This window comes from Cardiocondyla obscurior, linkage group LG07 (assembly GCF_019399895.1).
Source record: "Cardiocondyla obscurior isolate alpha-2009 linkage group LG07, Cobs3.1, whole genome shotgun sequence".
NCBI lineage: Eukaryota > Metazoa > Arthropoda > Insecta > Hymenoptera > Formicidae > Cardiocondyla > Cardiocondyla obscurior.
The window spans coordinates 7,155,942-7,170,173 of record NC_091870.1 but is presented as its reverse complement, the minus strand read 5'-3'; the positions used below and the strand labels follow the sequence as shown (position 1 = coordinate 7,170,173).

At 45.1% G+C, this 14,232-nt stretch overlaps 1 protein-coding gene across 4 annotated transcripts in view; it reads left to right on the top strand.

Moving 5' to 3' along the window:
* Pdm3 (pou domain motif 3) overlaps positions 1 to 14,232 on the top strand; it is a 113,599-nt gene that overhangs the window by 49,322 nt on the left and 50,045 nt on the right. The gene's annotated exons all lie outside the window — the stretch shown is intronic.

Genomic DNA, 14,232 nt, shown 5'->3' with positions numbered 1-14,232 from the left:
TTATAAATCCTTGGATCACCCGGTGATCGATGCCGGATAATAACCGATGATTAACGTTAACCATTAAGAATTAGATAATTAATTACAGCCGGACATGATGTAGCAATGCCGCGGCGATATCATCGGAGCATATATTTGGGCACAGGTCAGGACATACCAGGCGGGGGTATGAGCGTTGAGTTGATGTTTGCCAGCTGATTGATGATGTAACATCATCCTGGTGGCCCTCCCACCGATTTCCGCCCCGTCGTTGTGCCCTGCGCCCTATTCACCCTCTTTCTCGCACACTCACCCGGTCCACCTTTCTCTCTCTCCGTCTCTCCCACTTTCTCCGTTGATTCTCGTTTCTATCTGTCGCTATTAAACACAGCGATCAAGCAACGATAAATAGATTTCGATATTTCTATAACGACAAATTAATTAATTATCGCATCGATCGGGGTAACGTACGCACGGTTCGGTACACGGTTCGATTAAAGCAATAATGAGAACTATTGCCAATTGTAACATCGTTTTAATAATTAGTGCGAAAGTAGAAAAGAAGAAAAAAAAAAAAGAAACCGCCCGAGTTGGACTTGGAACTTTATTATGCAAAATATAATCGATAACGCGTGTATAAATATCCATCTATTTGTAAATACGACAACGATGCTAACGGAAAGCAAGTGGATTAAAAGCACCTCAAATATACATGATAATATTCTTACAACTATCGATTATCGCAATCAATGAAGCGCGATCTAGTTTAGATTAATCGTACGCTAATACATTAGATTGACGTCTCTTATTTTCGTAAATGTTTAACATTATTTATTCCAGCATTTCTCCACTTTACTTTTTAGAAACGATACGTTTACAAAACTTATATCACTAAATTACGGACAGGTTCATTAATTCCCTGCTTAACGTTAAAAAGGAAATTAATCAGCCTTATACTGCGAAGCGCTATTTACAAATTTAAGAAAAGAATTGATTGGGCTCGACCAAATCTCTCTATCTATTTTAGTATTTAACGACTGGTATGCATGCGCTTGCAGGAGAGATTAATATAAATTGAGACGTAAGCTCGACATTAAGGTGAAACGGGGGAAGAGTGGGTTAAGGTTGCCTGGCTCATTAGCGAAGTTAAGCGGATGCGCGTCGCTAACGCCACCGAGAAACTTCGGCACTAGCAATCATCGGTAATTGTGACGATCGATCTTGATCGAAATGCTCATTTCCTGTTTGCCGGGCGCTACGAGTCGCAACAGTGGCACGGGGATGCAGCGGTAGGTAGGGGGTTGCTCGCGGGAAGGAGCGGGGGAGGGAGAGGTCGAAGGCTGCCTAGCCGGCGCATCATTAACGTGATTAATGTTGAAATAAATCAGGAGCTTCGAAACGGTAGTCGATAAATCCAATAATTGCGGTATAATCATAAGTAAACAGGCGACGTCTATCGCGTTAACGTATCATCGGCAACGATCGACGTCAGTATCCAATGTAAAGCGGTGCAGTATTTGTTACGCGCGCCGTTTATTATATATATATATATATATATATTTTTAATTTATTTATTATAAAACACATTCGAACGATAATTTGTGAACGTAACGTTAAAAAAGTGATCTCAATCGCTTTAAAAATAAATATCTTGACACCATGCCTCCGTACATGATCCCAAGGATAATTCGTTGCCGTTTTAGAATTCCGGGAAATTGATTTCTGTCAACAATTGGGGAAATTTTTGAGAAACGTATCTCTCGCGTGAAATTAAAAAAAAAAAAAAAAAAAAAAAGGGCACAGTTTGAAATTGGATGGACGGATCGTGATCGGCAACTGAACGGCGTTGCCGAACAAAAGAACCGAATCTGTAGCTTCTCCGTACAGACTCGCTGCCCATCAACGTTTTTCAATTTTTAATTATAATTGAATTATAGAAGCCGATTTCGCGCATTTGTTTACAGCAAACCCGATTTCCCGACTGCGTTGAGACAATAGGAAAATACGCGCGTTCCAGTGCACCTTTCATTATTAGAATGAACGAAACCGGATTAATCAAGACCTAGGACAGATCAATCGATTTTGAAAATCGCAGTCTACTGAATTCACCGTGACGTGTCTTTCTAAGTGACAAAATTGTCATTTAATGAAATTAAATTGAATACGAAACAAAGGGGTTCTTCACAGATTGTATATTTGCATGCTACAAATTGAGACACTTAAAAGCGATTTGAATAATTTAACTTTTGCGACCGCGATAGCATTTCTTTTTTTATATCGATTTTAGAGAACGGAAGACACGGGGTCATGAGAGGGGTCATTACGAGGCGATAGACCGACGTCGCTCGTACGCGATTGATGTGCGAGCGGAAGCGTCAGAAGAGCGTGAAAAAAAAAAAAAAAAAAAAGAAAAAAGAAAAAAAGGAAAAAAAAAGCTGTGAGAAAGCGTCGCGGCAGAGAAGAGGCTCCTGCGTACGTGATTACTGGAAGATCTCCGGCGCGAGTTCGATCATCCACAATTAGAAAATTTATTAGAGAAGACCGCGGCCGTTATCCATAATTAGCGCCTGTCTACTGGGCAGCACAGATATCCACTGTCCGCACCGGCTTATCCGCTATCTAGCACGGCGTCCGCACGCGTGGGATTAATAACTCTCAAGAGACGCGTAAGAAAATCAATTCGCCCGTGAGAATAGCGCCGTGAGCACGTGTTAACGTCGACGGGTGGGTGGGTGGCTGGCGAGATCGAGTCTAGATCGGTCGATCGATGCTTTCCACCCTTTCCTCGGCCTCGCCGGCGGCCGATAGAAGGGCGTGCTGGCCATGTAGGTGCAACCCCGCTGCAACGACGTGCGCGTCGCGTCCCTTATGTGCCGCAGCAGCTCAGCACACCACGTTGCATTTAACGCGGCCCAATGGATCGATGTGTGACACACGGACGCTCGGTGATAGATATTGTATAATAAGCGTGGAATCGGTACCGCCGCGCGCGCGATCCCGTGCCAGAGAGGCCTGCCTTGCCGCCTATCCTTTCTTTACTTCGCTCATTACGTGTAATGAAACAAGTAACCCAAGTTTTATCGTAAAAAAAATACGTTACTTCTCCTCAACTTTCGCATCTTTTCGCGATTCTATTTTACGCAAGAGTTATCGCGCATCTATCATCGTAACGTGCTCTCCTCGGTCCATGAATTCTTAAGTAAATTCTGAATATATATATATATATATTTTTTTTTATCGATAAACCTGTAATCTTGCGCTGCTATTTATATTGTTAATGTGATCGCGTAAATATTTATTTAATCAGAACACCGTGCCAATTAAATCTTAAATTAAATCTTGATCAGACGCTGCGGTAATTAAGTCTCAAATTAAATACCAAACGTGACAGAAAGAGAGAGAGAGAGAAACAGAGAAAAGGAAATAATAAGAAGAGACATAATAAAAAATCTAACCGATATACTTAATCATTTCGAAACTTCGTGCTAGACAACGATAGAGGAAAAAAACCAAGGTTTACAACGACACCCTTTAAAAGCGAATTAATCGCGGGGCTAATACTTCTCGCTCTACCCACGCGAAAGCAATTTAACCGTCGAGAATACCCGACAAGCATGCGTTAACACCGCCATCAAGGTCCCTATCTCGTAAGGACGAAGATCTCGTCTGGATGGATCGATCGAGCTTTCCGCCTTTTCCTCGACGCACAATAGCCGGTCCTGTATACACCCATAGGCGCGCCTCCGCACATGTCTCGCATGGTACGACACAACGACCGTGCTACCAACGCACTCGCTCGCTCGTACGACACGCGCACCCACACGCGCTTATCGTAACGCTCGCGCGCGTCCGCACTACACGCGCATCCTCCCCCCGTACATGTGGACGCACACAATGTTAAATTTAACACCAGTCGGCGGCTCACCGAGAAACCGTGTCGCCGGGTAACGCACGAGCTTTAACACGCGCCGCGGACAATCGCCACGCGATAGATACATAATAAGCGTGGTGTTGTATACGGGCGTCTAAGGCCGCCCGGAGGGCTAATGAAGCCCGGGCTAGTTAGGCGCGATGTTAATTAAATGATATGATCATTAGTCATTATAACGTCATTGTGCTGTACCGGCAACTTGCGCCGGGCCTATGTGTGCTGTGCGCGCTGCGTCGCTTGCCTACTCTTGGGACGACCAGCAATACGACCCATGTGGAACCTGTACCGGACGTATGAGCATGCCACGCCCGCCACCGCAGCATTTCTATGACTATACACTCTCCTCGCTGTCCTCGCCCTTCTCGTGCCTCTACCATTTCTACCGCTTCCGCATATGCACCTAGCCCCACTGTCTATTTCGCGCGCGAGATCGAACGATTTAATGGTTTGCGCGAAGGACGATGGGATTAGAAGAGACGACGATCGGCGGACCGCCTCGTAGAGGAGGGCCACTATCAAATTAATATTAACGCGAACAACGGATACATATATGCGTTAAAAGAGAAATTTATACATTTCGAAAATTATCATCGGATATTAATTTACGTCGAGTTAAACGTAAAATCATTGACAATTACTTCGTTAGCTCATTTTTTTTCTTTTTTTTTTTTGTTTGCCACGCGAGAGAGACCGTTCGCCGAACGGCGGCTCGTAACTCATCAACGTACTGCCGCCCAGAAGCCCCTTATCGCAGCTAGCCGCCTCACGGGTCGTCATTATGCGCGTACGGTTTTTTTACGGATTTCTTTCCGAGAGGCACGATACCTCATTCTCGCTTTAAGTGGCTGTTAAATACAGGAGTGGCAATTGACGACTTGGGCTTAACGGGCGACACTGGGCGCGAGACGCTTAATTTCAATCGAGACACCGAGAAATGCTAATTAGAACGTATTTATAGCGCGGTTTAAAGCGCAGGCATAACCGAGCGTGGATCGGTGTGAACTGCGGAGCGAGTAACGCATCGCCACGTCGCATTTCGCGTTAATGGCCACAATTAGGTGTTTTAATTAGCGCTTACTCCCAGCGGCAGCTGCCACTGCCAAATTAGGACTGCCACGAAACAATAACTGCCGATTGAAGAACCTAATTAGCGGAGTCTCTCGCGTATATCGCGCACATGGATGAATCTCAGTACAGCTGATATCGCGGTTATAAATTAATAATTGGCAATGATCTCGCTATGATGCCATCTACATCAGTATCTCGGGAAGAGAGATCTAATTAAATCTTGTTCGGGCTTGCGTATCGTTGATTAAAGGTCTCTTCGAGGAATTGGATATAACCGGCGGAAAGTAGTTGTTAAGAAAATTACTTCATTTTATGCGGAATGTTCATCAAGATTTGATAAAAATATCTAGATGTTTTAAATTGATAAAACAAAAATCGCCTTATTTCTCGAGGCGTTATTTGAAACATTGACTAGCGATATTCTTAAAAAAAAAAAAAAGAAAAAGAAAAGAAAAAAAAAGAAAAAAGAAAAAGAGAAAAAAAATGATAAAATATAAATTTCTGTTCAACTCTTGAACGAAAAAGAGCGTCTTTTAACCGTCGCATTATCGTCGAGAGTTTCCCGCGAGCAGGAGAAATCCCAGCTCGGTATTTAACGAGCGTTAGCGCGAGTCTTGCGAGATCGTTAGAGTAACGCGAATGCGTCCATTCGTAGACTGTGCACATAGCCGCACGTAGTCCGGCCACCGGGAGACTTTGGATAATCCTCGAGTGCATGTGCTCTTCCGTAATATGGCTACGGGCCCCTCTTCCGACGAATAGCCTCGCGGTCGGCGGCTGTAATTTAATATACGCACGAAATGGAGACAGTAATGACTCGTATGGTTTCGGGCTTAAAATTAAATGCGACTATCCGAGTTAGTAAAATTCCTAATTCGTGGCGCTCCAGATCTGGCCGGGATGTTACAAGGCACACAGGCATTTTTCCTGTGATCTTCCGGGGCTTCGTATCCTCTCGTACCAGTCAAGCGAGTGGAAAGGTGCAACTGGACGCGCTCCAAATTAAATTCGACCAGGGAAATGAAAAAGAAGTTGGGAGAGGAAGAGCTGCGCGGATACCCTAGGCCTTCGTTTTTTCCTACCTCTTGTTTCCCGGCGTAGGAGGAAAAAAAAGAAAAACGTAACGTTCTTAAATAAATCCCTTTCTCGTTCCGCATTTTCGTCCGATCTCGAAGAACGAGGAAAAATTTCGCACCGACGTACCGTGCCGAAGTTTGTCTATCAATCTGACTTGTTTCGATATAATATAGTAAAAAAAAGAAATCAACTCGCAGTTAATCTCAACGATTATAATTAAAGAATAAAATTCAAGATATAAATATAAGATAATAAAGAATAAACACGTGCGCATTTTTTAGCACGTTTTAAATACAATTTTTATCTTTAAAAAAAAAAAAAAAAAAAAAAGAATAGCCAGTTCGTTGGCAATTATGCAATTTCGTGGACTTCCCGAGGAGTCTACGTTACGCGCGCATAATGATCCGTTTAAAGGCTCGAGCATAAGTGCAGTGCTAAATCCAACCAAGTTTTACGTTATTTTCAGAAAGATCTCGCGAGTGCTGAATTTTTCCGACCGGTGGCTGAGCGCGGGGCCGCGCGCCCGCTCGCGTTTGCGCGCTATTTAATTAATGGTGCTTATTAGCATACAAACTCGCGCGCTCTGATGATGTAACGCTGCTTCCGCCGAGCATTACGCCGGTCGTCGTAATGATCGCGGTGTCGGTCGTGCTGTGGACGGTCGTAGACCGACTCAACGGCGGAGGAGTGGTCAGAGATGGGAAATGTCGTGGGGAACGCTCGAGGCAGTGGGCATTACGAAGCCCCTGGAGCACTCGGAGTGCCCGGCAGCCACTAGTTACATTGTCTAAGGTTTCAATAACCTAATGAACCCCAACGCGCGTACCAAACCGACCGAACTCGCTTGCAGTCAAGAGGGAGCGACACTGCCACGAGACATGGTTAATTAAATACAAATTAGAGCCAAGAATTGCGTCTACGGAAGGCCACGGGAAGAAAATAACTCTTTAAACGTACGGAATAAAAAGAGAGAGACAGAGAGAGAATTATGTAATCAATTTCTTCAAGAACGTCATTGTCTGATATCGATTGTAAGTGATTTAGCAATCCCCCGGGGATATGTACGGCTCGTTTTATCGAGAAGACAACGCCTTTTACTTTTATTTTGCCGAAATTTACGTATTTAAAGTGCCGACGCGGCAGGTAATAACGCGCGGAGAGCTGTAAGAGCTCCGATCAAGACGATAGAGATATAATCGAAGCGTCGCACCCACGTGTCGCATATGTAAGACGCGTCGTTCGTTCTCTAGCGCGACGATTAAATTAAAATATTTGATTGCCAAAAGGATCTGCCTCCCGTGTCCCAAACGTGTCCCCCGTATCGCGCGAGTTCTCTCGACGAATTTGAAATGCTAAACAGCAAATACGCCTAATGAACACGTATGCTCTGCCGTGTCCGTAGGTATGTTTGTACCAACGGCGACATTACTGCCGGCGTATTTGCGTTGGCAAGGCCCGCGCGGATAATAGATTCATCCTTCACGCTTCTTAATTAGGAGTTAAGTTTTATTAGCCTTTAGCTCTCGGTGACGACGCGCTCGCGCGCTCGCGCCTATCCGCGGGCCGACGGTGCGTGTGCGTCGGAAGCGGCGCACACACGGCCGATGACGCTGACGGATTATAAGTGACGCCGCCGTTCAACCGTGGATCCCTGCGAGTGTGCGTTTACGCGCTCACGCTGTTGCGCCCGCTTAACGTAAGTGTGCACGTACGTGAGAGGCGCGCATAGACACGTCGGGTGTCTCATTGAAATTAAAGTCGGACGACCTTGCGCCGTAAAGGTGTCGCGTGTCTACCGTCGAACCAAGTCCGATAATGAGAATAGAAAAGAATTACATAGAAGAAGTTGCGCAGGGAATTAAATGACTCGAGAAGGCCGCTTAATGATCTCGGCGGAGGCACCGTCCGATTACGAGCTTCGTGCCGCGCGGCCGGTACCGGAGAACCGGAAATTTTAAATAACGTTACACATTTTTCCGAGAAACCACGTCCTTCAACGAGGGAACGTCCGCGGATGTAATCGCGTATATATCGCGCGGCGAACAATTTGCATTTAGTACTCGTAGATGCCGTGAGTCTCGCGTCTCAGCCCTGATCGGAATTGACGGATGTGAAAAATTAATCTTTATCAATTTTCTCACCCACGAATGCGGGGAATCGTCAAAGACACTCGCCCGTCACTTCGGTGACCGAGGGCGCGGAAAAACGTGCCAGGAGTTGATCGGCGGAGGCTATCGATGGATCCTCTTACACCCGTAGCGACTCCTTGCCAGAACGCTTTGCATTTCGCCCGTTCGTTTTTGCAAGAAGCATCAATATTTATATTGCATAATGCATTCGTAATTGCCGCGTGTACACTCTATTTGTACTGATTTTGTAATGTCATGAAAATGTATGAAGCGATAGCTATTATTAGAAACTGGATGCAAAACTCGCGGCAGCGACCAGGTTAACTAGGTGTAGACAGGTGGGAAAAGAAAGTAAATGAAGCGGAGGATGAGATTGCATGATTATCAAAGAACGTTCTTGCGTGAGAAAATTTCTTTCTACGCTCGCGAGCGGCGTGGCGTCCTTTAATGACGCGGCGAACACTCTTTTGCGATAAAAGTCGTGTAAACAAGTTCAATACGTATCGTAATATTTCGCGCGCGCATCTCGCTGTCAACGACTTTATCGTCGCGCTTTATTATCAAAGTTTTGCATAAACATGTTTATCACGCGGCTACTTCCCGTTGTTTCAATGTTATTTTTTCTTCTTTTTTTTTTTCTTTTGTTAAACGATTTGCGACCGTGGAATTCAGGAAAAATTGCGAAAGTTACCCGGCGAACGCGTTCCACTTGTCGTTCATTGTCTATTCCCGATGCTAATCGATATCTCTCTGCCTTTCGGCGTATGTTACCGTAAGGATTTGCTGCACCGCCGCCTTTTAAAGCTCTGGCGTGCGAATTTTTCGCGTCGCTGCGCGGACAGCTGCATTCTCCGTTCGACGCGTGCTTCGCGCCGGCTAGCATAAGACGTTTCTGAAACTGTCCGAAACTGTCCGAAAGTCGAGCTCAGAAACGTCGGACGTCTCTCGGTTCGCAGAGGCGTGTCGGACGAAGCCGGACGGCCCTCGATTTATCGACAACCTGTACCGACGCGTTGTTAAGACCTCGTGGAAATGGCTCGCACAGTAGAAATCCATATTAGGAGGGACCGCGCTCTCGCTCGCCAGCCAAGATCTGGACGAGAGGGTTTCGTCCGAGGGTGAGTGGGCGGCGGGTGAAGCAGGAATAAGTTATCTGCAACTAGCAACCCTTCGGCTAAGTGGACGGTTCTCAAGCAGCACTATTCCGGTCCCGTTGTTCGCCCGACGAAACTTGATTAATGCCCGTAAGAGGACAAACTCGACGGATCGAGGCACTACGGCTATTCGACGATAATTAGAACCGACCATTTGAAACGATATTGACAAAGGCTTCGATCGGTTCTCTCGATCAATAATGTTCGGAAACGCTTAGATCCGGTAATAGGCGGCAGGGAGGGGGGGGGAGGGGGAGAGATGAGCGTTTGATTAACCCGCTTCTTTTTAGCTACGTTGAAGATTAAGACACGTTCGATCCGCCGGATTTGCGTTCGGCGTTCAAAGGGTTCGGGTTGGGAACCTATTTTCCCAAGAGGGTGGAATAAGGTGGAAGGAGAGGCCGAGGAGGGAGTCGTTGTGTCCAGTGTCTCGGCGTGCAGCCGCTGGGGTGGTTGTGGCCAGTCACGAGGGCGCATGGGATGGGGTTAGGTCCCTCTTGTACACGAGGCGAGGTTCGGACTTGAGAGATCAATAAACGACCCTCCAACCTGGACACTCGGCCCATCCCTCATCCTACCATGCCGAGGCACCTTCGGTCCTACGAAGTCCAAACTACATACATTATCGGTAATCGTCTTTTTACGACAAGAAATTTTCTTCAACTCATATTTCGTTCAACCGATTACTTTTTTTTTTATTTTATTTTTTTTCTTAAATAAATATAATAGTTAAACATTAATGTTGTTTTACAACGGTAAACAATTTCCGGAATAAATCCAATAACGAGCCAGTCGAATAAAAATCTTGGTAATCCACGTGCGATAAAAGAGTGCGCGCTTCCCCAGAGATTCGCGAAGGATCATATCCGGTGTACTTTGTTTCCTATCAATTTGCATAAGGGTGGCTAATGTAAGCAGAACTGTTGTAGGGCGGATATTGCCTCCGGCCGAGCGTACCTCGCGTTCGTGAATGTTTCTTAAGCGATGAATGTTAAAAACAGCATAATCGAGCATAGTAATTATGTTTCGAAGAGCGGCAACTTAAATATAAACGATGTTTGAACTAGATTTCGAGCTTGATAAAGATTTTCACTTCCCCCCCCTCCCTCTTCTACGGATTGAATTGCAAATGCTACATTCGCGAATTATATAAAATCCAGCGTGGACAATTCTTTTAATTTATTCCGCGACGAGAGCTTCTTCATTCCTCGAATTTTATTCAGATCAAATTTTAGATTGAATCTGTAAATAATATATCAAACACATCGCTTTAAAATAAATCTGGAGCTTAAATTTCTTTTTTTAAAATAATGAACAATTGTTCTGTTCCACATTTTAAATGAGACCCAGATGCTATGCAAACGGCACGAAGAAACTTAAATCGCCCGACCTTGAACCACTTGCGGCAATTTGCAGCATAGCGATTAACGAAATTTATTTTTATTTTCAAATTTTAAATTCTAAAATAGCAGTACACTTGTAAAACTTTTTCGGTCCTTCGAATTACGGCGCTTCGTGACACGGTTTCTACAATTGTGTAATCTAATTTCTACCCTGAAAGAGCACCGAGGTAACGACAAAAATAAAGATAGAAAATCGCAGCAAAGAGCTTCAGATTTTTACGATAAAGTCGTGTAGATTCGATTCGAGTCCCCTGACAGCAGCAACTGGTGGTGGATAAAAACTATCTCCGTCGTTTCCTCAGGACGATTATATTGACGATTGCCGTTTTGTATTACGAAATCGCGTTACGGAGTCTTTTAATTTTTTCAAGGTTTCGGACTTTTTTTAACAGACGGAAAGCTCGCGTGCGGATCAAACGTAAAACATTAAAAGCTCGTCGTGCAAAATCTTGTGAAATATCGATGCCAACTAGTTACATTCGACATGTTAATTAGTTTCATATTTCGTTTCTGCGTCCGAATTCAAATAAAGATAGGTCAAATAAATAAAAAAAAAAAAAGAAAAATTCGTTTTCAACCTACAGTAATACCTATCAATGTTTACTTAAAAGTATCGTCCATTTTCACTACCGCGTTTTATTCGAGATCGAGATATTTTATTTTTTTTTAATTTTTTTTATTTTTTCTCTCTTTTTTTTTCGCGTTCGAGCGCCGCAACAGAGTTACGTTCTCTAACCCTGTTTCGAGATTAGGAGTACGGTGGGAGGAAGAGGCGAAGCAAGAGTCGGCGGGAGTTTGGGACTTTTACGGTCTGGCTGTTCGCTCGCGCTTCTCTCCCTCGCTCGTTCCCTCTCGTACGCCGGGATCGAGAGGGGTTTGCGGATGCCGCGAGCAACTGGTGGTGGAAAAACACCCTCGTTCGCTCTCTCACCACCCCCTTAGCACCCTCCGTCGCCGCCGCCGTCGCGCCCGGCGCCACCGCGCTCTCTTCCATCTCTCCCTCTTCTTCCTATCCTTGTTCTCGGCCGCGATCCCACGACACCCACCTCCGGCCGATGGTGCGCACGGTCTTCCACGACTCAAAGCGACTGCGATCCTTCGAGCTTTATGAACGCGTAAACGCTCGAGGGTGCACAATTCTCCGCGTGCGCGCCCGTCGCGAACGGCGCGAGAAAGAGACAGCAGAGGGAAATACAGGTGAAGTCACATGCATCCACGCACACGCGCGCAAATAACTGCCGCAAGAAAGGGAAGGTTAAATGTTCTCCATCGACGACTTCGGACGGGCTTTCGGTGGCAGTAGAGGGGAAAAAGAACCTGACGCGAGAGCTTTCAACGACACCGCGTCGACATTGTCGTTCCCTTGGGTATTCTCGGCTTGTCGATCCAAACGTCATTACCCATTTACTGCTGGCAGTTACTCGTCGATTTAGTTGTAACGTTTCGTCGGTTTATTCGTACGTCGCTTTTCTTCGGGCAATCGTATCACACCTCTACCCGCAATATATCTCTTACGTTACAATTTTCTCGAAGCTAATCACGACCGACGTTTATTTATATCGTACGAAAACGAAAAATATATCGTAAATTGTTTTATTAATTTTTGTTTTATTTTTTTTTTAATTTAATATATTAAACGTTTGAGTTATATACGAAAAATATATCTTCCTGCTTGAAAGTTAATTTATTTAAATGCTAGCTCGCATAAAATTCGAATCTACTTTTTATTATTTTATATATAAAAAATAAAAGACGACTCCGTTACGTCTTGAATCAAATTAATTCGCGTAAATTTCGCGAGAATACGCTTAGGAAGAAAAAAAAAAAAGAGAAAAAGATTAGAGATAGGGTGACGATATGCTTGCGACAGATGAAATCCTTTCTTCGGGAGGATCCTAGCGAGAACCTAATTCCCGGGTGTTCATTAGTCCCTGCAATATTCACGGTCTAATCCCTCAGATCAGTGGGCTGTTGCCTAAGCCATCATTAAGACTCGAATAATTCAGGTTAACAGCAAATACAGCTGGGAATAATCTCGATTTACATTTCGTTGTTTGCTTGGAGACGGTGATCGGAAGACGGTTCACACAAGAATAAACATTTTGAAGAGGAGACATTGGTCTTTTCCCTATGGTCAGCGGTCTCTAACTCTCAAAGGAGACGCGATCTCTTAACGTATCACTGAACGTGCTTTGCACTCTCGCTCACGTAATGCTGCCGCAAGTCGTTTAAGTTGCGCCAGCGTCCACGTTATTCCAAGTTACCTCGAATACATACATACGGATGCATATGTACGCGCGGAGTAATTTGAAAATTTGATCTGACCCTCGGCTCTCGCGAGCGCGCGCCGCGCGAAGAAAACAAAATGACCCGTAGTCGATCGTCGCTCGACGCGACGGCGTCCGACTGATTGGATGTAAGCAGACACCGATGGTACAGACGGAACTATTCCATCCATCGTGATATCGATTTACATGGGCGTATCCACAGAAGCCTTAAAACCACGGTCGTCTAATTTGCCCGTCCGTCTGAAATTGCTTTCTTCGTATCCGAGGCCAAGTACTCCAGCCGGGGTCTTCTGGACGTTGGTCGATCGGTCGCTTCTTGCAGTCGAGTTCCAGACTCTAGGGCCGGTTACAGAGCTGGCCGGGCAAATACAGGCTATGCATAACAATCGATCTCCCAGGAAACTATGGGGGCGGATGGTCAGCGGGCGGATAAAGCAGGGTGGTTCGACGTAAGGGGCGGCGGGGCGGCCGCGAGGCTGCCAGACTGGCACAAGATGAGGGAAGTCTGAGATAGCCACTGACCAACACCCCATCTGCTGCCCCTTTCGAAACCAGGTTATCCATTCTATCCCGTTAGATTCGGATGTAGATACTAGGAACTCCATTGAGCGTCTTTTACCGCGCGCAACGCGATCGTCGGATATTTCGAAGAATTGAAAAATTCGAGTTCTTTTGAAAAATAGAAAAATAGAAAAATATCGAGGACGACGCAGAAAGTTTGTAAAAAAATTTGTCTTAACATATTTTACTTCAATATCTACACACGATGTATAAAATATAAATCAGTCTTGATTTAAGTGCAACACAAAGCTCGAGGAAGACGTTCAACTTAATATCGCTGTTTCACGCAGATTGCCGCGTTTATCACAAATGTTTCCCTCTCTTTTTCTTCTTCTTTTTTTTTCCCTTTACTTTTTTTTCGAGATCATATACGTACGTCAAAAGTTTTCTTTCGCGCAAACTTCACGAGGCACGTTCGCAGCCGGAGACGAGTAAAGCCATCGGTCAACCAGTATTACGGCATCTGCATGTTATTTACTCGCGAGCCACCGAGTACATTTGTTTGGATTATCCCTGAAATAAACCAGTGCCCATTCTGCCGCCCTCTCTGATTCTCCCGCCCTCTCCCCCTCACCGTCACGGAAAGCAAGCTCCGAGGAAAGCAGATAAATGGTCTCAGTTTGTCCACTTTATGCGCAGCTA